Genomic DNA, 25,932 nt, shown 5'->3' with positions numbered 1-25,932 from the left:
TGTTGTAACTAATTTTGCAACAATGAAAGCACTTAGCAAGTGCAAAAGTTCACTAATCAGGAAGCACTAAGGAAGCAGGTGCCAGCTAAAAAAATATTCTGTGACACATTAATCAGCCCCAAATTAATTCAGGTCACTTGAGGCAGGTAAGGTGTGCTTGCGTTGCCACAATAATGTACACTGACTGGACAACCAGAGGGTGCTGTGATGAAACAGAGGGTGGCATGGGTGGGCCAGAGGGTGGCATGAGTAGTCAGAGAGTGGCAGTGGTGACAGAGAGTGGCAGTGATGAAGAAGAGTGTCCCAAACAGGCTGGACACGTAGAAACAACAAGTTCGCAAAACTTGCGACCCGACAGGTAAGTTCGCAAATTGCGAAATTGTAAAAACCCTCGCGAACTGGCAGAAACACGGGCGAACACAAAAAAAAAAAATCCGCAAATTCGCGGGAATTCGCGGATTTTGCGGATTGCGAGTTCGCAAATCCGCAAAATTCGCGAACGCGAGATCCGCAAAATTCGCCCATGCTTATATCCTACCACCACTGCTCTACATGTTAGAAACCATTAGAGGAACAGTAGTCCACTGCATGCACAGGCAGTGCACTTGGTGTGCCCCTTCAGGTCCAGAAAGGCTCCAGGACTGTACTCATGTCAAGAGATAGACATTCACACATGACTTGGGCCTAAATTCTAAAACCAAGGATTCCAGGTAATTGTATTTGGACACTTAGGGCAGGAGGCATGAGCAAACCCCACGCAAGGAACATTGTGTGAGGAGGCAGGTGGGGTCTTTGAAGGGGCATACCCATGGAGCAGGCAGGACCTAATGATAAGAACTGCATAAGAGACACTTCTGTTCCCTACACCCAAACATTTCTCTACCATCCCCCCTCCAAACAAAGCTTGCTGAGGCTGCTGACATTGTCCTGTGCGCAAAACCAGTCAAGATGGCGGTCGAGCTTTAACATGCTCCCATTACCTGGATTGTATCGTCCTGCCTGACAGCAGTTCTACCAGGCCCCTCCATTTGCCCCCTAACGAACCGTGTGCACACATCCTAGCCATTCTCAACTGAGAGCGGTTTGAGGGAGCCCCTGCAGCAGGACCACCAGCAGGGTATCCGGGTCTTAAATGGCAGCTGCAGGACTTCTTACTGCCGGCCACAGAGCGGCTTGAGATCACAGCCTCCCTGCCAGGCAGAGCCGGGGGTATCACTATGAAATGCAGATCCCTCCATTACGGCGATCTCTGTCTTGCTGGCAGTGTGCTGTGGGGCCTAGCTGCTGTAAGTATAGTCATGGCACAGCTCTCCAACATCAGACACTGATAGCAGCTGGGGGTGATAGAGCAGCACTGGACCAGAGTGGCTGTGGCTGGCTGGGGGATGATCCTGATATCGACGGTGGGGCATTGTGGGCCCTAGGCGCTGCTCAGACTGGTGGCATGCAAGGGACGTGGCGTGCCTGCAGCCGAGATCGTTTGCTGCTGCTGCCACGGCAGGCGGCTTGCTGTGCAGGGTGCGTGGGCCTGTTTCTTTGCCTACCTGAGCCCTTGCCTCCACCCATCCAGAAGTCGGAGTCTGCGACAGGGGTCTTTGACCTGTTCTCCCATCTGTGACAGAGGATAAATAAGCCCAAGACTTGCTGATATCCATGGTGATGAGTTGTTGCTGTCCTTTGGACTGTGTCTAAGGACTCCGGAGCCTACATAGACAAAGCAATGTGCCTGCAATTAAGGGGGGCAATAGACCTCTGGTGGGGACACACGCTGTGCGGAAGCGGCGTGTGGCCTTAGAAGGGTGGGACTGAGCTCCATCAGCAGTGGGGGGACATCTGCCCAGGTTTGCCCCCCTGAACTCTTAGAGGGTGTCCGCTGCCTGTGGTGCTGGGGATGTCTCCGATACATCTTGGTTGGTGGCAGCTCAGGGGTGAGGTCTTGAGGCACCTCGGATCAGATGCTGCTGTTTCTCATGACACCGGTGGGACATCTGGCGGAGTGCTGTGGGTTTCTCTGCCCTATCCCACATTTGTCATTTGCTGTGAATCCCCCTTTTGCGCTGGCCTTTCGCTTTTCTCCTGGGAGACTAGGACTGGCGGCAGCCGACTGATCTTTACTGGGGAGACAGGAGACCAGGGTTGCACTTACATGAGCAGACTTGTCAGGAGTGGTAATGTATTTCACCCTGCTCGCTTGGTTAGACAGGAAGGGCGCAGAGGGCCGAATCACTTTATTTGCTGCCTCTTTAGGTCGAGCCTAAACAGCGCAGCTGTCAGGTGATCTGTTGTATATACTTTGTGGGGTCTGACCCATCCCACCAGAACAGATTGGCCTATGTCTCTGTCATTCCAAAATCATAGCCTGCAATTGGCTAATGTTTTCTGCATGCATCACCATTTCTTGTGAATTAACTCCCATGGAGTATTGGCTCGGGAACAAGCAGCACCGCGCACGCTGCTTGCGTGCCTGTATCTTGTTGATTGTTTTTTGCTGAATACACTTTTGGTGCTCTGACTCCAATCAACTAACTCCCTTCAGACGCACAGCGCATGTCCCTGCCCCATGGAGTATTAACAGGGCAGCAAGCAGCGCCACGCACGCTGGTTGCATGCCTGTATATTCTTGATTGTTTCTTCCTGAATACACTTTTGGTGGCTGACACCAAATCAACAGATGCACAGCACCTGACCCCTGGAGTATTAACAGGGGAGCAAGCAGCGAAGCGCACGCTGCTTGTGACTTTGTGTTGTTGTCATTGTACTCACGGTCTGGGCTGTCATACATGTGCGTTCAGGCTTAGTGTGGGTCGACAATCGGCCTTTTCACGCGCAGGCCAGTTGTTAGTTAAGTGGTAGAAAGCAGCTTCAGCGCTCTGCACAGGCGATTTTTATCGCAATAATAGATTAGGGCAAAACTACTCTCCTCACCTCCCTCCCCCTGCACTCACCCCCTCACCCCTCCAGTGGTGTCTTGCAGTTCCCGCATTTAGGATTAGAGGTGGTGAGAGGATGGCAGAGCTTGCGGGTCGGACCTCACAGGGCTGGTCATACGCGCTTTTTTATTGGCTTCCCACGCATAAAGCTCTGCAAAGATGGCAGACTTCCTGCGCACCTGTTGTGTGCTCCACGTCTGCTTTCCACACTGTGTGCTTAATAACCGGGAGGCCGAGAAGCAAAACAAGTCAAGGGAGGTCGATAAAATCCTTCAAGTGGAGATTACTCGCATCAAGCGGCTTGTGACGATCCTGCAGCTGCAGGTGAGAGTGGCAAAATGACCTTCCTCAAGCAAATGCGCATTATTCATGGGCATTTGCCTTTGACATATGGGTAAAGGAGGACTTTCAAATAACAGCAACCTCATTAACGGTAAGGCTACAGTGGGCCCTTCTGGGGGGTACCTGGGTCAAGGGACAATGGGCTGGGATACTTCCATGACTCCAGAGCACTATACCTCAGCTCCTCGAGACAAAAGTGCTTTGCAGCCTCTGAGTTGCACAGGAGTACTTTGATACGGATGAGGGGAGGGAGTGGGCATGGGCCACGGAAGGCAGGAGATAAATGCAGCACCCTCGTCCTTTGAGAAACAGTTGGGGCATTTTGTGACTTACCTTGCTGCCTGCCCTTGCTGTCTGCCACAGCCTCTGCCCGTCTCCCTCCCGCCGCCGCAGCCTCCATTCTCTAGCGGCTGCAGCTTGGAGGGGGATCACAACCCCCAGGCTCCTTCGTGGCCACCAACATTCCCGCGCCTGGAGGCATACTTAAATGAGCACAGCCCCAGTGGAGCGGGCGTCCTTTGCCAAACTGTTGGGGCATTTTGTGACTTACCTTGCTGCCTGCCCTTGCTGTCTGCCACAGCTACTGCCCGTCTCCCTTCCGCCGCCGCAGCGGCCGTCCAAGGCCGAAAGAGGCTAGGCTGGGCCCATTCTGTTTAGGTTATCATCATAATATTCGTTGGACTCATTAGGACTTGCCAGGACATTTTAAGTACCTCTAAGCTAAAACGGACTTTGCAGTAAGCTTGCTACCTTGTGGTCAGTTCTTCGTTTTATGCACATTTGCATCATGTTATACTACACAGTTATCACTTATTAGTCCATCTGCACTTAATGGGGAAGAAGAGAGTACAGCCAATTCCTGTAGATACTTGTAACACCATAGATAACTATCTAGTTAAAGCTGTGAGCGCTCTGGCCAAGGAAATTGATCGTACGGAAAGGCCTCTATCACTGGGGCTAAGTGTATAATACAGGGTGAGCAAGCAGTGTTAAGTCCCTATTTGATAGTAAGCCCTGTGGTTTCCCCAGGTCCTGACCAATAAGTGGGTGCAGTCAGGATAGAAGAACATAGCTTGCGTACTTCAGGAATCCCTAACTTATCACAAGTAGTTATTCCTATCACCCCTGTTAATACGATTGAGCCAGTTGTTGTAAGGAAATCAAAAAGGGGAGGGGGGCAGAAAAGTACGAAAGCAAACATGGCCATTAGCAACTCACCTCAAAGCAATATGGTTACAACAAGGTCAAAATTTACTAGACCAGAACCTTCGAATACTATTGACCTTGAGGCTATCTATTGCAAATTAATTGAGCTAATGAAACCCATTCATGACAAAATTGACAATATGGCCAGGGAGGTACATAAACTTAGAAATCAGATGGAGAAATCCAGCACTGCAGCTCATCTTGATGCTCTAAAGCGAACTCAAAATATGGATAACACATTAGTTAATGCGCGTCAGAACAGTATAAGTGCACCCAGACAGGTAATCGCCCAGCAAACTGCCCCCAAGGAAAGATCAACAAATGACCCGGTCTGTAGGGACACTGGAGTAACCAGCCGCCAAGGGTCAACCACTATGGACACTTTTTCGGAAAGACTATCCCCTAATGGTCTATCATCACCACAGGGCAGACAGCGTTGACAGAATGTAGCAAGCAAGGTAACCCAGAACCCAATACGTTAGGCAGTTCAGAGCCTGTGCGCAAAAAACAGAATGTAATTCCAACTGTGATAAATTTGCCACCTGATTGTGGTACCTATGTAGCAGTCCTTGCGAACGTTCCAAAACTAAAACCCACCCAAACTGAAAATCATGAAATGTTAAAAAATAAAACCTTGCACTGGCTTTCTAGGTATTGTGGCTTTCCTATGTATGGGGTTAACCAGATAATTATGACCCAAAGAGTAGGCTGGTTGGGCCCCCTTGAAAAGAAAATTGAACGTGACTGCGTAATTATTAATTTCAGAACACCAGACTGGGCTAGGGATTCCATTATGAATGCACCCCCCCTCTAAATGGGAGTATAATACAACCTTACTCCCACTAGATTTTTTCTATAGGGATCAGACAGGTAACCAGACCAAAGTGCATACAAATAATTGTTTCAGAGTTAACCATTATTCCAAAGCCCACAATTTGTTCCCCTCATCTAAAATTCAGGATCGCTTCTCTATCCCAACTTTTAATAGATTTCAGGCATTTGAACAAATTGAGGACATTGATTGACTCATGGGCCATTATGCTCAGAAGCACTTTGTTGATGCAACATGCCGTGAAACGGGAACTGATGTTCAGGCCTGTATAGTTAACCCTAGGGAGATATTGACTAGATCTGAAATTAATCCTAAAGTGGTCAGATTGAACAGCACAGCTAGCAAACCCAAGGAGGTGGTTTTAAATAATGATATACAGATGGTTGTAACTATGGTACAATATAATACTACACCGCCAGTAGTTACTAGTATACTTGATAGTCTAGTAATATCCAGATCCCATACTATTTTACATGACACAACCGAAGAAGGCCTTAATATTATCACCTGGAACATAGCGGGCATTGGTGGGAAATTAACCAACCCATTTTGGAAGGATTTTACCACACAAGGGTATGACATAATCTGTCTCCAAGAGACATGGCATAGAGAGTCAATTCATGTCGAGAGTTACACATCTTATTGTGTAGACGCAGCAACTTCTACTGCAGGTAGGGCGAAAGGTGGTCTCCTAACTTTGATATCAACTAGGTTAACTGAGTTCAAACTTGGGAGTTGTTCCGAGGTTGCACAGTTACTACGCTTGAAGCATCATAAAGGCAGGGATTTGGTCATAATTAATTTTTATAACAATATCTTTGACACCAGCAGGAGATCGATAGTGCAGGATATAGGGAGGGAGATAGATGAAATCGTAGTCAAGTCTAAAGATTTACAGGTTATTATCTGTGCCGGAGATTTCAATATACAGGCTTGTAGATATGCACAAAAGGGGATCTGTGGATTTCTAGGCGAGCAGGACCTCAGAGGCAGTGCCCCATATAATCACTGTGAGAAGTTGGCCTGATATATGATGTTTCCAATTCTGGAACCACCTTGTATCAGTCCAAACAATCCCTTATTGTGCCTGCTTGTAAGTCAACCTTATTAGACAAGCTATCCTAGTGGTAGCATGGACTAAGCAGCCTTAAAGGCTAAACTCAAGAGGTCGTGTTAAGCAAGCTGTTTTACCAATCACAATCCTGTAATATCAAATGAAAGGACACCACACAAGTATATATTATAAAATCATATGTGTTTATTACTAAAATAATCCCCAGTACTCTTTATGAGCAAACGGGCACAAGCATTAAAACAAAAGCACAGTATAACATATGAAAGTTGCACAATTATGGATGTGGCCACTCAAACCATATATTAAGAAAGTGGTATAAGAGATACCACTCGAACACTGGTTAGGCCTAGGGCCTAGGAAATCGCTGGGAGCAGTCAGGACTAGCAATGCTGAAGTCGGGAAAAGCCCGCAGGATTCGGGTGCAGCGCTTAAAGCACACGCATGCACCAATGCAAAGTCAATGGTGCGTAAAAGTTACACAAATAGAGTTTAAGGATACTTCCGCTCAACCTGGAAGGATAAAACTTTAGACACAGACCCTAGAGGTGTGTACCAGTGTGGGAACACCGGCGTTGCTGAGTTACCTCAGCCACAGGAAGCGGGTGCATAGAGTCAAAGTGGCGTCGGGTTTCGTCACGCAGGTTGTTGGTGCTTGAAGCTGAAGATGCTGCAGGCGATGTGAAGGAGAAGTGTCCGGTGTGATCCAAGGGTGGATCAGAGTCGTAAAGTACCTGAAAGCAGAGGGGACGGAGTCTGGGTCACTCAGCAGTGACCAGGGTGGAACCAGGACGGAACTAGGCAATATCGGGCGCAATCAGGTGGTTGTCGAGGAGCTTCTCTCTGCTGCCACTTGGGCTTTGGGGCATCTGCGATGTCCAGGAGAGGGTCACGAGCTGTCCCACGCAGGTTTTCACAGTCGGCACTGTCGGCTTCAAGATCGGAGCAAAAAACACTTGGCAAGAGCAATCCACACAGGACTGGAAGATTGCTTCTCACTCGGACCAGGAGGGTCAGAGCGGGTGCTCCTTTTCAGAGGAGCGGGTGCAAGTCTGGAGCAACCAGAATCACAAGTCGAATTTCAAGTTTCGTTGGCACAGGGGCCACAAGCCAGCTGGCAAGTGACCGGGCCAACGCGTTGAGCCAAAGGAAGCAGAAGGGCCCCACGCAGCACTCGTCGAGTGTAGAGGGGTGAGCTTCAGTGCAAAAGGGGCTCAGGGCTATGGCTTCTCATACCCCGGTGTACAGCTTCGAGGGTCACTCGTGAGCTGCACGGTCAGCGTCTCATGGTCTTTTTAAAGATGGCGTGCCCCACACTTCCGGTCGCCTCCACGGATCTCAGCTCTGCAGGGACTGTGGATCGGGCTGTAAGAAGGCAGGCAAGCTTGATCTTGTTGATCTCTGTTGCTCGAGTTCTGGTGGGAACTGCAACAAAGCAGACGCCGAGGTGCTGGATAATAATAATAATAATAATAATAAGGCATTTATAGAGCGCATGGCTGCACAAAACTGTGTATCCCCGCGCTTACTGCTAAAAAAAAACTATCAGAGGGAAAGAGTCGGAAAAGAATCATAACTTGAATTTATTGCGGGAAGAGGTGAGTTTTTAATTTAGCTCTGAATAGAGTTTCTGAGGGTTCCATTCGCAGATGTACTGGGAGGGCATTCCAATGTTTCACTGCTAAGTAGCGAAAGGATCTGCCCCTCATTTTTGCTCTGGAAATGCGGGGAAGTTTGAATTGTGTCATACCAGATGATCTTAGGTCTCTGATCGGGCGATGAATGGTTAGGAGATTCCTGAGGTAGATAGGTCCTTTATTATGGGCAATCCGATGGGCGTAGCAAAGGCTTTTAAATCGGATTCTTTCCCTAACAGGGAGCCAGTGCAATTTGGAAAGGGCAGCTTTGGAAGATGTTCTTCTGGGAAGACCCAGCACCATGCGAGCGGCAGTATTTTGAATGCATTGTAGCTGGTGTAAATGCTTCTGGTTAAGGCCTAAAAGGAGAACGTTTCCGTAATCTAAATGGGGTGTTATTAGAGCGTGTACAATGGTTTTTCTGGCTCCAATAGGGATGAGATCAATGATTTTCCGCAGGGTTTTTAGCATGCCAAAGCACTTGCCTGTTATTTTACTGACTTGGGATTTTCCCGGAAGATCCGAGTCAATCATAACCCCTAAGTTTTTGACCTTTTCTACAGGGCAGGGGAGTTCACCCAGGGCCGTAGGCCACCATGCCTGGGACCATATTGATGTTTTGTTCCCTACCACCAACACCTCTGTCTTGTCTCCATTTAAGCGGAGGCAATTGTTGTCCATCTAAGTGGCTACAGCAGCCATGCAACCAGAGAAATTGGTGGCATATTTCTCGCTGTCTGGGGTGAGTTTGAACATTAGTTGGGTGTCGTCGGCATAACTGACAATGCCCACCCCAAAATTCTCTACAACGTGGGCCAGGGGTTCCATATAGATGTTGAATAAGGTAGGGCTCAAACTGGAGCCCTATGGAACCCCATGGCTCACGTCACGAGAAGATGATTTAAAGGGTGGGCAGTGCAGCTGAAACGATCTTTTGGTGAGAAAAGACTCGAGCCAAGCTAATGCATGATCTTTCACTCCTATATCCGAGAGTCGAGACAGCAGCCTAGAGTGAAGCACAGTATCAAAAGCTGCGCTTAGGTCTAGCATGACCAGCGCTGCTGTCTCTCCCTCGTCCACCATCCTACGGATACATTCCGTGGAATACAGAACAGCAGATTCTGTGGAATAGCCAGGTCTGAAACCCGATTGGGAGGGGTGGAGTATAGTTTCCTTTTCTAAAAAAACCATAAGCTGTTTATTAACTATTTTTTCTATTATCTTGGCACATTGCGGCAGTAGAGAGATGGGCCTGAGATTTTGGAACTGAGTGATAGGGATATTGGGTTTCTTTTTTAAAGGTATGACTTGCGCTGTTTTCCAAGCCTCCGGTACATTACGTTCTTGAAAGGATAGGGTTATCATGTTTCTTATATGATCTATAAGAAAGTTTTCCATGATGTCCTTACTTTTTACCAATGGGCACACATCGCTAGGGGAACCTGAATGAATACTCTTGATGATGTTAATAAGGTCTTTTTTGTCAGGTGTAGTGAATTTGGTAAGTGTGGAATTTTGAGTAGGGGAGGTTTTAGTCATTGCCTCCTTTCCTAATTTAGTGGGTTTGGGGAAGGTAGCATGAATTTTCTCGACTTTTTCGACGAAGAAATCTGCTATTTGTTCACATATATCGTTGGAATATGTGTCTTGCGTATCTAAACGTTTGGTATCTGTTAGTTCTTTATAGATACGAAACAGTTCCTTCGTAGGGTTGTCCGCCTCCTCAATTCTGGTTTTAAAAAAGACGCTTTTTTCCTCTCCTACCATTTTCTGGTATTTTTTTAGTTCAGATCTATAAATTTCCTTAAGTTGGGAAGTGTTTGCACAGGGTGGTCACTCCTTGACCACAAGGGAGATTCTTCAGTCCTTTATGTCGAGTAGAATGCCGAAGGGTCCAGAGTTTCATTTCAAATGTTTCATCAGGATAATCTGAGTGCGTTGGCACTGCTCCCATTCTTATACCAATCTAGGGGGCTGGATTACCTGCTAGGTCCCCTCCTATGGGTGAGACCCAGGAAGGGGGTGGATACACCCCTTTCCCTTTGATCCAGGCCGCGCTGGGACTGGGGCTGGTGTGCCCCAGAACCGGTTTGGCCGGATTATGCAAGGGGAAGCCTTGTGCTCCCCAGGCAGTGTCTGGTTTCTTTCAAACCTCCCTGTCGGTATTAATCTCACTGGGACCTGGCTCTTTTGAGGTTTCCTGTTACTTCGCGGAGAGGGGGATATTACGAATTTAACTCACTGTAAGTACCCTCATTGGGGACCGTTCGGAACCCCTTTGGCGAGCATGCCTGTTTACCGTGTTTGGCACTATAATGATTTCATGCGTTTTTGCAGATCTTTCAACGCAACGAGTCACGGATGTAATCATCCCGTGAGTATCGGATTCAGTGACTTACCAATTCCCTGGTGGCCTACCGACCTTTAATCCCCTGGTGGTGTGTTACTATCGGCACTTTTTCAATCGTGTTAACCTTCCGGCGTTTTTTAACTTTAATGCACCAGTTTCGTTTTGAGCGCTTTGGCACCGTTTTCTTGCACAATGGTCTGGATCTGTACGATTTCTTTATTTCTAACCTTTTTGGGAACAGTACTTGGTTTTTACTATTGTCTCACGCCCAGCTATGAGTTACACTCATTTTCCACTTTCACTTCCTAAGCATGGGGTCAATCACACCACAGTCAGACTATATTGGTGTAATAATTGTGTGATATAGGTGAATCCTAGTGACATCATGGTATTTTCTTTTATGTTTGTAGAGCTGTCCCCTAAGGAAGGGCTAGTCATTTGCCCGAAATGCATTGGGAGGATTTATAACTGGATGACTTTTTGTGTTGGATGATGTTTTGTGCTTCTTCAAGCATTGATTTATCAGGAGTATAATGTATGTGAAGGCTTCCAGCCCTATTTAACAGAAGTTACAAGAAACTCCCATCGCTTTGCACTAACACGCTTAAGATTAGACACTGCGCATCACCTTGTGGCCTTTCCTTACACTAGATGGAACAGTACCTCTCCATGCCCTTGCGATGGTATTTCCAAACAGAACTGTTGTCATTTTATGTTGTTTTGTAAATTTGATATCTTTTTTAGGAAATTTTATTTAAAACCCATCTTTTCAAAATATAAGATACGATTCACCAAGGCGTCTACGCAGATAATGTTTGAATTGGGAAGTCCAGATGTATGTTTTTATGTAGCTACATACATTTTAAGATGTATGTCCACAAGGAAATCAATAATTATATGAACATTCAGTACCAGGAATTAACATATGCTACTTTTAGTGGGAGAGACGAGCATTCATTTCAGTCTCAGTACGCGTTTTCAGGTTACTAGCATGCGTATTAATAATATTGCGAGCTTTGCACATGTGTTATAAATGAAATTTCACTTTATTATTGCAAGTTTTGCACATGTGTTTTTAAGGATATTACACGTATGTGTTTTTGAATATTTGCATGTATTACTTTACTATTGCGAGTTTGCACATGTGTTATAAAGGAAATTGAACTTTACTAGGCGTATTTTGCACATAAAAGAGTACTGTAGTTCCTGCACACATCTCTCGACTGTTTAATCATCCTTGAAAAATTTAATTTATGTCTAGGTGTTGACATTGCTGGGTTCATTTTCTACTACAAAAATTGTATTATATTTCCTACATGTAATATTGTGTTTTATGCTTTGTCTGCTATATGGTTATATATATATATACTGAATAAAGCATTTTGAACTGAACTGAACTGAACTGATACGGATGAGGGGAGGGAGTGGGCATCGGCCACAGAAGGCAGGAGACAAATGCAGCACACCCTCCCCTTCTCACACCGTTCTGACAGAGGAGCTGCGAGCCCTTCTCCAGGTGACAGGAGCCGCGGTATGAGAAGGGAGTAGCTAACTTAAGCCATGGGCTTCCGTCTGAAAGAGGTGGCTAGTGGACACCTGGAGAAGCCTAACAGTGAACCAGGCCTGAGCCTTGTGAGGAGGCTTTTCTGCATCAGTCAGCCAGCGAGGCCGAGCTGCCTGCTTAACAGGGGAACATACCGGTACGCACCAGACTCATGGAGTGAGCTGGGGTAGATCAGGACTGGTTTGGGGAAGGTACACTAACAAACAGAATTGTTGAGCTGAAACAGAGACCTCCTCACAAACCTAGCTCCCTGAAGCAAGGCTTCACAGTTCATGAAGCGCCCCTGTGGACTCATGCACGGATTGTAGGATCATAGCCTGAGGAATGTCCATACCATCTCTCTAGCCGCAAGGTCCCCTCTCCTTCTTCAGACGCTGGCTTGGGAAAACAACGGTGCCTGGGATTCCTGGCTGCCTCCTGCTACCATCCTCCTCAGACACAGCCTGTACATTTTTTCCCATTGGACTCCTACCTTTTCCATCCAGGACAGCTTTACAGAATCAGCGCTTATTTATTTCACACATATCTATCAAGTTTCCTAAGAATTCTAAGAAAGCAAACAAACATTTCCGTTGCTGTTTTTTTTTTAAATTGAAACATTCTGTACCATACATTTTTAACATTTCAAAATCTGTGTGTTAGACCTGGCACCATTGACGTGGGTCTCCCTTCCATTTTTTTTTGCTGTTGCCTCTTATGTTATTGCTGGTTTTAGATGCTTTGGGCACTGTGCCACTTCTATTCAGTGCCACAGTGCAAGTGTTCCCTATGTTAAATTAATATATGGATTAGTGACTGCATGATTGGCTTATTTGGTTTACTTGTCAGACCCTAGTACAATGCACTGTGTGTGCCTAGGGCTTGAAAATCAAATGCTGCTGGTGGGCTTGCCGCACTGATTATGCCACTCACCGGGGCAGCTTGTAAAGTGTGTCCCAGGCCTGCCATTGCAGAGCCCTTGTGCAGTCTGGTACTGCCATGTTGACTTGGTAAGTGCACCCACTTGCCAGTTTTCAAACCTTCCCTTTTCCACATATCAGACACCTCTGAGGTAGGCCCAATGGCAGGGTGCATTGTAGGTAAAAGGTAGGACATGCCCAGATGTGTGTGGCATGTCCTAATAGTGAAATACAGCCATTTTGTTTTTCACTTTTGCAAGACTACCTGCTCCCATAGGCCAGAATGAGCAGATTGAATATAGCACCTTCTAATCATACCTGACCCTGGGAACATGGTAGAAAAACAAATTTAGTATGTCTGAACTCAGAAAGATAAACTACATCTTTAAGTAAAGTTGGTTTTAAAATTCTGTGTTTGAAAATACCACTTTCAAAAAGTAGGTATTTTCTTGCCTAACTATCCAAGCCTGCCTCTGCTAGTTTGTGTATTCCATGTCTGGTTTCTGAGTGACATGGGCTGGGGGGTCTCCAGGAGACAGGGTGAGTCTGCACAAGGCTAAATAGACCTATCTGCATGAGGAGAGGTGGGAGCACCTGGGTCTGAATAGGGCTGTGCCTTCCTTCCACAATGCTGGTTCCACCTACTGTGGTGTGTCTGAGGACCCTTGCCCACACTGACAAAGGAAGAAGGTGTGCACTGGCAGAATGCACTCAGAACTGGTTTGGACTAAGTACAGACACTCTCTGCCTTCAGAGACAAAGGATTTGTGTGTATAAAAAGGGGGACCCAGACCCCGGAACTTTAGATCACTTCTGGGAATCAAGACAACACTTTACTGAGAAGAAGAATCAGGAAGCTGAAGGAGGAGACCACCCCTGTGCTGTGTGTTTGGGGGTTGGCCTGCAATGGTTGCTTCATTGCCAAAGAAAGGAGAAGAGGACTGAGTGTGCTTTTCATCAACTTGAAGAAGAATATCCAAGGGCTTGTACTTTGAGCTTGCCTCCTGCCTGAAGTTTTAGGGATACAAGACTTAACCAACCAGCACCCCCCCCCCCGAATTCCCTTGCTGGGAATTGAAGTGCCTGCTGTTGTGCTGGGCCTTCTGAGAGACTGCATATTGGTAGGAGCTGGAAGCGCGACTCAACGGCGAGAAGCGTGTCGCTGCCACAGCAGTTGCCGCTGCATCACCAAGGAAGCGTGCCGCCGCTGTCGCCATCGCATCATTAAAGTGTGTTGCATCACCGGAGAAGAGTGCAGCCGCCATTGCATTACCGGAGAAGCGCGTCGCAGGGCCTGTCGCGGCTGAGATCACCGAGTCGCTGCGTGGTCATCGAGCGTGCACGCATTGCATCAACATTGTTGCATCGTAACCAAGACGCCATTTTGGCACATCACACCACAGAGAAGTATCGCATCGAGGCGCCATCTTGTCGCATCATACCAGAGAGAAGAAAGAAACCAACGCATCACCTCCCCACACAGTAAGGAATCAAGCAACAACTCCCCTGTGCAGCAGTAAGGAACCAACGCATCCATTCCCCTGAGTGTAAGGAACCAATGCATCACCTTCCCTGAGACCCTTTTGTTTGCTTCGCGTTACGCATCCAAGGTACTTTGAGAGTCAAGTGTTGCATTTAAATCTTAAGAGAACTGAGCTATTTCCTACCATTTTAAAGTCTATTTTTGATTACAGTATTCTGGATTTTTGTTGTTTTGTCTTGTGTTAAGTCTAGTAACGAATACTTAATGTTCTAAATCTGTGTGGTGTCCATTTGTAGTGTTTTCACTGTATTACTGTAAGTGTTCACAAATGCTTTACACACTGCTTCTGAGATAAGCCTGCCTGCTCGTGCCAAGCTACCAAGGGTGTGAGCAGGGGTTATTTTAGGAGTGTAGCCCCTTACTCTGACTAGACACAACAGTCCCTATTTGGACAAAGGTGCAAACCATTGCCAACTAGAGACCCCCAAATCTAATGCTGTGGATTTGTTGGCAGCATAAAATCTCAGTGCCTCTGATGCATGCACACCCATCGTCATATCATATGAATATTTTTAAGATGTGTGCCCCTGTTTTAAGAGGTGAATAGATGCCTAGCTCACAAAAGCAAGATCGATTATAAATAATCACAACTAAAGTCCTCTCCATTGCTGGTCTTCTTCTTACTCTCCTTTCTTCTGTGTCACGCTGCTCTTCTCACTCTCCTTTCTTCCACCTCACGCAGCTCTTCTCCTCACTCTTCATCCTTGGGCCTCACGCTGCTCTTCTCCTAATTCATAGTCCTTTGGCCTCACGCTGCTCTTCTCCTCACTCTCGGTCCTTGGGCTTCATGCTGCTCTTCTCACTCTCCATCCTTGGGCCTCATGATACTCTTCTCCTTACTCTTCGTCCTTGGGCCTCATGATGCTCTTCTTCTCACTCTTCATCCTTGGGCCTCACAGCTGCCCTCCTCCTCACTCTCCATCCTTGGGACTCATGGCTGCTCTTCTCCTCACTCTCCGTCCTTGGGTCTCACGCTGCTCTTCTCCTACTCTCCCTCCTCAGGCCCCACACTGCTCTTCTTCTCACTCTTCTTCCTTGTGCCTCACACTGCTCTTTTCCTCCTCACTCTCCTTCCTTGTACCCCATGCTGCTCTTTTCCTCCTCATTCTCCTTCCTTTTACCCCACGCTTCTCTTTTCCTCCTCACTCTCCGTTCTTCTGCCTCACGCTGCTCTTCTCACTCTCCTTCCTTCTGCTGCTCTTTTCCTCCTCACTCTCTGTTCTTCTGCCTCACGCTGCTCTTCTCACTCTCCTTCCTTGTGCCTCACACTGCTCTTTTCCTCCTCACTCGCCTTCCTTGCACCTCATGCTGCTCTTTTCCTCCTCACTCTCCGTCCTTATGCCTCACGCTGCTCTTCTCACTCTCCTTCCTTGTGCCTCACACTGCTCTTCTCCTCCTCACTCTTCGTCCTTGTGCCTCACGCTGCTTTTCTCCTCACTCTCCTTCCTTCTACTTTCTGCAGCTCTTCTCAATCTACTTTCTTGTGCCTCAGCATCAGCACAGCACCACCTCGGCAACAGCGCAGCCCCCTTCGGCATCAGTGCAGCATCACCTCAGCACTGCATCAACTCGGGTTCACTCAGAACCACCTGAGCATCAGTGCAGCACCACTACCTCAGCATCACCTCCCCACCAGCACACTACCACCTCAGCATCACTCAGCTCCACCTCAGTATACCCTCTGAATCTATCATCTGTTCATTTTTCCCTAGTGTCAGTCTGCTGCTCATGTTGCAATTCAGGTACTATTTCCCAACCTTCACGCTCTTGTTGTCTTCTCAGTTATGTATAAGGTAACAAAAATACTTATAACACTTTTTTATTATAACTTTCAACATACTGCACAGCAGTTACAATGCTCTACAACATAGCTGAAACACATTGGCAAAGCCAATTGCTCTGGCTAAACACATATAAGGTCCCTAAGGCGAGACCTAATGGCTATGCCAATGCTTGTTTTGTTTTGTTTTCCTTTTCCTTTAGTTGGCTTATATGTGGGATCACATTTCAAATGCTGGAGACTGCTGTCTGGCATTGTTATCCGTTGTCTGTGCAACTGGGGATATTTCATTGTTTTGACAATTTTGTCGGGATGTTTAGTAATTTGTGTTGTTTTGGGCGACAGATGCTCCTTGGGGGGAAGTGTAGAGGGGGGACTTCTTCTATGCTAATTGTAGATCTTATGGGTTGTTGGTTTCTGTTTCCTAGTTACTTTGTTGCCCTTGATGCACACTAGTCACTGAGCCCCCAATGGGCCCCTTTCGGGTGCCCCATGGCATATCCTTCATCACAATGGATGGACCTGCAGCAGCAGCCCTGTCAGGGAAACACGCTATACTTAGCTGAAATGTAAATGGTGGTAACAACGGGATTAAATGGAGGGTGGTTCTTGGTGTATGCCCAGTGACACCACCCTGTGGTGCTCCTGTTTGAAGAAACACACTTATTGGAGCATGAACTGCTCTTTCTTCGGGCGTTAACGATTACTCCATGGTTTATCACTCAGGATTCACAAGGGACCCAACAGGCGCAGTGATCCTTCCCCATAAGACGTTTCCTATGGTTGTTCACACAGTAGTCTGACCCATTGGGAGGTTTGTGGTCTTGCAGGGGATGTAGAATGACTGGCCCTGGGTGTTAGGGAGCATCTACGCACCTAGATTGCTGGGTGACAAATTGGAGGCGGTTGCGGTCCATCTGACTTATGTCACCCTCAGCTTTACTCTGTTGGGAAGTGACTTTGACGCTGTGATGGACCCTGGTTGGGACACAACTTCTGGTTTGAGGGCGGCCTCCTCTACACGCCTTCGGGACTGGACTGTTGCCCTGGATGTAGTGGACGTTGTAAAGTGTCTCTGACTTTGCAATGTCGCCAATGCCACATCACAAAATCTCTACTCATCAGGGGTCCCAGAACGACCTGTCTAGTGAATATTCATTTGTGGGTTTCAGCTTAAGGAAATGTTCCCCTCTGGGAAAAGTTCAAAGGGGAACATGCAGTTGTCCAGTGGGCACTGCCTACTTCTACCAAAGTCATCCAACACCTTTAACAATGAAGAAGGTAAATGGGAACTCTTTTGAGGTGTCATCGATTGATCAATGGTTTGCAATTATAATTGATGTTGCAAACCAGTGGTATATTGTGGTCGAAAACCTATATCATAAGGAATTACAATTAGAGAGGATGCTCCTTTCATGCTCCTTCCTAAATGGGATTTGGGACGAGTAGCTAAACCCCATTTGCAAGTTGGAAAGGCTTTACTGATTTGCAAAATGTGGTTGATGCATACCTAAAAGGCATTTGGCAGATGCAAACGTTGTGATTTTGAGTATTACACGATTTGCAAATGCTAAATGGCTTTGCACATCTGGTACTTGATTCCCTGTTAAAGGGTTCCGGTACCTGGCTAGTGCTGTGTGCAGCACAGCTTTGAGGGACAGAACTCTCTGAAAGGCAGCAGCGGTGGAATGTGGAGAGTGAACAATCAAAGGAAATGCAACTTTCGGCTGTTTAGATGAGTCAAATAGTTTCCAAAAGGTTAGGAGGGTCCACTACAAAAGACCATATGTCAGCTAGAAGCCTTGTGCCATGTTTCCACACACAAAGGATTCCATTGCGCATGCAGCCAGGCCACATCAAATGTTGCCTTCGAAATGTATGAAATGTAGCATTTTTCGACATGGAAATATTTGCAAATCTACAGAACCTTAATGGAAACCATTTTCCCCGGCAGGGAAATACACTACTTAATATACCTTTCAAACACAGAATAAAAAAACTCTCACCACCAGCCTGCATGACCCTGGAACATCGACATACGCAGGCATCACTTTCGATCTACTGTTTAAAAGCAAAGGCACTCAGCAATGACAGTTTCTGCTTTGAAAAGTGTACCATATGGTACCCTAACCTTTCAAGAAAATCAAAACCCCTCTGATGCGCAAAGGCGACAGTACCCTCTTTGCATTTTACTAACAGGGAGTAGGACCTTTCGAGCCGACTCACACAAGCATTTATGCATACATGATTTATTACCTTAGGGCTACTACTTGTCACACTGCTAAATACCTCTGTGAATCTGCAAAATAGTAGGCGGAAAGGAGGAGGACAAGAAGGCCAGAAAAATGTCCTAAAGGGAGAAATCATGGATGGAAAGGAAACTGCAGGAGTGGCATAAGGAGTTTAGTGATGAATAAAAGAGCAATCAAGACTAGACATCAGCGGTATTCAGTAACCCTGCCATTGAGTAGCACCGCTCACTGGCTTCCAAGCAAAACTTTGGGCCTTGGTATATACCTTTACAAATTAAGCGGTGAACGTGTATTAATTGACAGGATAGGTTGGGGCAGTCGTTTCACGGTGAATTCTGAACACGAAAAAGATTTTTGGCGAAAGCGAACCTTGTAGGCGTCCCTCCCTTGTCATTCGTCATTTGTAATATAGCGTAAAAACTCCTCGTCGCAGTCTCCGAAGGGCAGGCACGATCTCTTGCAGCCCGCAACTCTTTCCAGCCGCGACTCATCGTTTCCATTCTGCCTATTAGTTTCTCGAACGGGAAATGTGGTCTGACCACTGGCACGGTAGCACATATTTGATAGGCTTAGCTAGCTTGTCAACGTCAATGCCCAGTCTGCCGGAAAATGCAGCGTTTGTTTGACGCCCGGAGCAAAATTACGTGTCAACGGTTTAATGGCCGGAAATGGTTTTCGCAGCGGGTTTGGAATTACGGTGTAATGCTTTGTTTGTTACATTTTAGAAATGTATTTTCAGTGCTGCCTTTCTTGGTGTCATTTGCAAACGTACAACACGTTTTACTGCAAATAATAGTGCTTACCTAATGTGCGTCTGAGGCATCAATATGAGCCTGCTCTGCGAACAGTAGGGCCTTCAGTGAGAAGCAAGGGCAGACGAGATAATATCCCCACAGCAAAAACAGTTCAGCAAGACACACTTGTAAGATCTCATATGAAGTTATTCATTTTTAAAATAGTATATTTGAGAAGAACAAATGGAGATCCAATTTCAGACATCGCTTTTTGTTAGGAAACAAAACAATGGCTAGTTATATCTCAAAATAGTCTTTACATTTTGCATTGAAGGAGACAGTCCAAAGAACAGCACAACTGTGCCCCCAAATGGAAGGTCACAATGACAAAGTTGAGCAATTGGACCTAGATCTACATTTAGGCCCAGATTCACAAACACTTTGCATAACGTTTGCGTTACTTTTTCAACGCAGACCTGGCGTAAAGACTTACAAACAATTTGCGTCGGGTTTTTATTACCTTTTTAACACAGTCCTAATGCAAAGTGCTGGTTGGTAATATAATGTAACTCAAATCACGATTTGAGCTGGATTGTAACACCAAGAAACGCAGTGCAATGCAGTGTCCTATGTAACTTGGGGTCAAGGAGGCATTCCATGGCTGCTTCAGGGGTCTTCTCAATGCATCTACCCATGGATTGTGATGCAAATCCATACCTACCAAGGCCTGTAGAGTCATATCACCACACTCTTGAACTTCCCTGAGGCTGCTGTAACCGGGTCAAATCTCCTTGTTTTTTCCTCTTTGCATGTGTGCTGCATCATGCAGCACACAAAGAAAGCGAAAATTGCCTTTCAGTATAGTTTGTGAGCAGGCAGGGACGCCTTTCTGCATAGAAACTATGCTAACCACAACACAGACACCCTTGCAAAATGGCGCAAGGGTGTTTTCATTGGCCTATGGCAACATAAAGTACTCCAGCACAGGGAGAGAGCAGAGTAGCATCACTCCACACAACGCAGCACAGCAACTTCATTTGCTGCTCTGCAACGCTTGAATTATTGGTAAATCTAGGCCTATATTTGTATCATGCAAATTCAGAAAAAAGCACAGCAATGTTAACATGTCTGACGTTTTCAGGTTTGGTCTTTATGTTGAGTTTATGTCTCCCCAGCCTCATAATCTCATTTCACAGATACTATACTGTGGTAATAACGTGACATTTTAAGTTACATATACCACTTTGAGAGACAACTATGAATTAAGTATCAATTGTTGGTTTGAATGTGTGTTGCCAGTTAATTGTGTTTTTCGTTTGTTTATATTTCTTAGTACAACTATTGTGAATATATAAGCATTGCATCTGGTGTATAATTTATGGTTACAGAACTGGTGTGTGAGTTATAGATTGTGGTCCTAACCATAATTTGCGAAATGCAGCAGTTTTTCATTTTTAAGCTTGCAACCATGACGGCACCTGTGGTATTTTAAAATGATTTTTTAATAATACATGTTAATATGTTGCAGCCAGAGTTAACAATAACTTTACTTTAACCTTTGACTTTTTCAGTGATTTTCTTTTTTTATCATTTGCCATATGGAACAATATCCTGTGCTCAAGTAAACATTAGCAATATGCCTCTGCAACTCATGGCCTTTGGTTGTGCCCAAGACATTTTAAGTTATGTATTTGATGACATCACTGTGGACAGCTAAAAATACAGCATTAATGACATAATTGATGACATCATCCAATGAATGTGACAGTTTGCTATACACTTTCATACTTGACCAAATTTTCTATAAGTTCTGTAGTGCCAAAAGGTGTAACCTTTCAAAATATATACAGAGCAAGAAACATATATTCACCTTTGGGAATTGCCCTGTCTCTAACAGACCCTCATCATGGCCCCGCTCCAACCCCCTTCCAATCCAGCCTCTCCCTTGCCCCACCTCCCCACCTGCTCCCCCCCTGCATCCTTTCACACGTGTTTCCTTTGTTATGTACCAACCAATGTCACAGTTAACAGCTCAGTATTATATTACATAAGCATTTGAATCATTGTTGTATATCTCCACTGTATTAATAAAAATAAACAATTACGACAGAGAAAAACGTAGAAAAAAGGGTTTGATGATTGTGTACTTTTTAGGATGCACCTGTTAAATACTACATATGACATAGAAGTTTAAGTCAGCAGCTTCCTTTCTACGTATTAGCCACTGATAAGGCATACACACAACTCTCTGTAGTTTGTAAAAATACCTACCTTACACATATTCCTGATAGGAGCAGAATGGTGTACACAATTAGGACAAGACTTACAGTCATAGTGCGGCTTGAACTGTTTATAAGTGAGCCACCCTTTTCATTATACATTCTTCAATAATGTATAATCAATCAATCAATCAGGGATTTATAAACCGTGCTACTCACCCGTGATTTTTCACTGAAATTCAGAAAATAAATATCTTCACCATATAAATCTCCAGTTTATATAGAAAGTGTTGGTAGCACAACATGACAACTCTTTAACGTTTGCATGTGCATAGAAATTCACAGATGACTATTGTATTGTAAAGATGAGCTTTACAGCCTGATTCATGTACATGCCGTTTTGCGTGTCCCTAATAGCGAATAATAGCGACTCGCTATTGAGAAAACGCAAAACGGCATTCATGTATTTTGCGGGGAAAAAATAGCGACTCGCACGCGGGCGCTAAAGCCGTTAGCGACCTACAAAAAACGCAGAAAAATCGCAATTTCCGGGCACCAGCGATCGGGATTGCGACTCGCAATCCCGATCGCACGGGATAGCGACTCGCAATCCCGATCGCACGGGATTGCGACTCGCAATCCCGTGCGATCGGGATTGCGAGTCGCATTATCGCGGGATCCGGAAATACGGGAAGACGCATTCCGAGCACCGTGATGACATCACAACCAGGAAGCAGCCAAATCCCACCCCCAAACACCACAGTGACGCAATCATCCGACTCTACACGACGGAAAGCTGCCGCTAAACCACCGATAGCGACTCCCGACCCGGCAGAAATAGCGACCGCCATGTCTGAAGAACCTCTGCCTGGCCCCAGCAACAGCGCTAGCCGCAAGCGCAAACTGAAGTTCTCCGAGTCGGAGCTGGAGAACCTCATAGAAGGGGTGGTGGCCCAACACGCCCAGCTCTTTGGTGCCAACTCCAGGAGGGTCCCAGAGCAGGAGAAGCGGAGGATCTGGGTGAGGATTGCCTCCAGCGTGAACTCTGTTGGCGTTGCGGACAGGTCGGTGGAAGAGCTTAAGAAGCGCTGGTACGACCTCCGAGGGCGTGCCAAGGAGAAGGTGGCGGCGCGTCTCGGTGAGTCATCAGGCACCGGAGGTGGTGGACCGACTGTCCCACCCAACACCCCCCTGGAGGACCAGGTAGAGGACACCTTGGAGAGGGAGGCGTGTGTTGGCGTGACCACTCTGGACTCCTCCCGCCCAACCCACAACACCCAAGGTAAGTGGCATGCGACTGCGACCCTGTCCCCTATGACCGTCCCTGCCCGAATAGGCTCACTCATTGGCCCTTAATCATGCCTATGTTGTGCATCAGGAAATGCCCTGAGGCATTGTGGGAGACGTAGTATGTCCACAATGTAGTAGTACCACAATGCGGCCTGAAAGGTTCCTAAGCGCACAAATCCACAGCCATCCAGAGAATGTCACCCAGCATGCATGTAACATCTGCACGTCTGACAGTCACATGCACCTAATGAGTATCCACTTACCCTCACAGGTGCAGATGATAGCAGTGACAGTGAGAGGCTGGTGATCGTCGAGGAGGCCCAGGAGGAGGAATCCCTACCCGCTACCCAGCCACCATCCCCTGCCGCTGCGCCAACACCAGCAGCCAGGCCCCCCACCTTACCTGCTGCACCATCTGCAGGCCCACCGGTCACCAAGGCCAGGCCCCCCACCGTACCTGCTGCACCATCTGCAGGCCCACCGGCTGCCAAGGCCAGGCCCCCCACCAATGTGCCTCCAGTGCCTGCCGCACCTGCGACACCAGCTGCTACAACACCTGCAGCTCGTCCTCCACGATCTGGGCCAGCCACATCCGCTACACAGCGGCAGAACAGCAGGAGGGGCAAAGGGCATCTCCATGCCTGCATGAGCGTGGAGCGGCGAATGCTCCGTCTACACCAGAGGCAGTCGCAGCAGCAAGGAGCCATCCAGCTCCAGCTGCAGAAGATCGGCCGCAATGTGGCGGGAGTCGGCCAGCGGGTGGACCGCATGACGGCGGCCATTGAGCGCATGACGGCGGCAATGGAGGCCAATACTGCTAGGCTGGGGAAGCAGCGCAGTGTTGCACGCAGGCGCCACCACCAGCTGCTGAGCCAGATGGCGACCTATAGTCGCTCCAATTATGTGGCAGCAAATGCCACCACCCAGCTGTCGCGGCGCTCTATGACCCAGCAGCACCAGCTGGTCCAGTGCTGCGAGGAGATTACCCGGGTGCTGGAGCACTTGACCACCGCCGTGGTCCCACTGCTCACACCTGTGCTACCGGCCATCATAGGGGGAGATGATGGGAGTGAGGCTGCCTCTAGCGTGAGCAGCAACTCTGCCACGCAGGCCCCCCCACCTAGGCGCAGCACCAGGGCTACGCCTGGTCCATCTGCCCAGGATGAGGATGAGGAGCCTCAAAGGCGCCTGGGAAATGTGCGCAGGAAGCACCAATGACATTGTGTCAGGGACACAGGCGCAGGCTGAAGATAAGCCTGCCATGCACATTTACATGCAGTATGCTGGAATACTGTATTTTTTTGTAAATAGTTCTTACCATGACCCTTTTCTGTTGTGAATCAAACAAATACATTTATTTTGAAGCATACATTCGCCTTGTGTTATCATTACATTTTGCATGCAATTGTGATATGTGGGGTGGGGGAAGGGGGTGGGCTAGAAATTGTTAGCTGTGATGTGGTTGCGACGTCTGTGGCCTTCAGCTGGGTTCTCCCCGCGTGCATGGTGCGCATTTGCTGGTGGCCGGTCGTCCCCCTCAGATTCACTGCCTGAGATGTCAACTGGTATCCGGCGCTTGATTGCAATGTTATGAAGCATTGCACAGACAGCCACAATGCGGCAGCACGCTGCAGGACTGTAATACATGGCCCCACCTGTCTTGTGCAGTATACGGAACCTGCTCTTGAGCAGGCCAAATGTCCTTTCAATACAGTTCCTTGTCCGGATGTGCGCAACATTGTAGCGCCGTTGCTGAGGTGTGGCAGGGTTGAGGTAAGGGGTCAGGAGGTATTCCCGTAGGGCGTAGCCACTGTCACCTGAATGAGAGGAGCAGATGTTGATTGCCTGTGCAGCGCAGTTACTTCATAGCAATGTCACATTGTCGACAAAGTGTACTTACCAAGTAGGTGTCCTTCCCCAAACTCTCCCCTCATCAGTCGTGTGTGGAGTCCGCTGTGCCTGAAGATGAAGGAGTCATGGGTACTCCCTGGGTACTGGGCCACAATGTCAGTGATGATGCTCTTGGCATTGCAGACCATCTGTATGTTGAGGGAGTGGTAGGACTTTCTGTTGCGGTACATATACTCCGTGCCAGCTGGTGGGCAGATGGCGACGTGGGTACAGTCTATGCAGCCGAGGACATGGGGAAAATGGGCAACATTATAAAATTGTAGTTTAGTGAGGTCCAATTCCTGTTGGCTCGTGGGAAATGTGATGTGCCGGTGGAGCTGGCTGAGCATGGCGTCAACAAAAGTGTGGAGGCAGCGTGACATGGTGGGCTGGGATATCCCCCCAGCAGCGGCTACTATGCCCTGGAAACTGCCGGAGGCCAGGAGGTGCAGGCTGCACAATACCTGCACATGTGTGGGCACAGAATTGTTTCGCCTTGTTGGGTGCTGCATGATGGGGTCGAGTTCTTGTATCAGCCAGGTGATCATTTCCCCATTCAGCCTGTATTTAGCATAAATCTGTTCTCTGGTTTGGCCCAGCAAGGTGACCCGCAGCCGGTAAATCCTTGCCTGCCTCATGCGTCTCCTCCGTGCTGCTCGCTGTAGCCTTCGCCGCCTCACCAACAGTTTTTCAAATTTGGCTTCATCATGGCTTGTATGGTTACCACCTGCTTTGAGCTGTCCTTAAATTGCGCCGCGCAAACGTGCGATTTTGCGCTTTTTCGCTAATGTATTTCTTGCATGAATGCCGATTGCGACAATATTGCGTTTCGCTAATCATTTCGCAGATTCCGTGGTTGGTCGCAATTTCCGTATCGCTAATGCTCGACTTCCCGGAGTCTGCGACTATTACTGCGTAATCGCTATTCCAATCGCAATTATTTTTTGCGATTTCGCTATTTCGTACTTGAATGCCGATTCCGTCTTTTGCACCCGCAATTGCGTTATCGCAGCCATTGCGGGCGCTATTTCGCTTCATGAATCAGGCTGTTAGTTTAGCAACAGCACTTTGATGTAAGCTGCAACCTATTTGTAATGTTCATCTGCCAGTCTCACAAGTTGAATTCAGTCTCTACCTTGTTTAAATGACGTACTGTTTGTCCTTTAATAGTTTACTGGTAGTTAATCTGTGCACCTAATTAGTTTTTACCATACTTAATCACACCTGTCTCCAGTACTTCACTATTTCTATTTTGAATATGCACATATGTACATATAGTCAATGTATGATGTATATGTTTGGCGCCCCTTTACTCCCTACTTTGTTTTCTAAAATGATCTTGGATACAGCAATTTAAAGAGCAGTAGTTTGGATAATCTCCAGTAATGTCAT

Source organism: Lissotriton vulgaris, chromosome 6 (genome assembly GCF_964263255.1).
Source record: "Lissotriton vulgaris chromosome 6, aLisVul1.2, whole genome shotgun sequence".
In the NCBI taxonomy this organism is placed as follows: Eukaryota; Metazoa; Chordata; class Amphibia; order Caudata; family Salamandridae; genus Lissotriton; species Lissotriton vulgaris.
The sequence above is the reverse complement of the archived record's forward strand: the minus strand, read 5'-3'. Positions refer to the sequence as shown.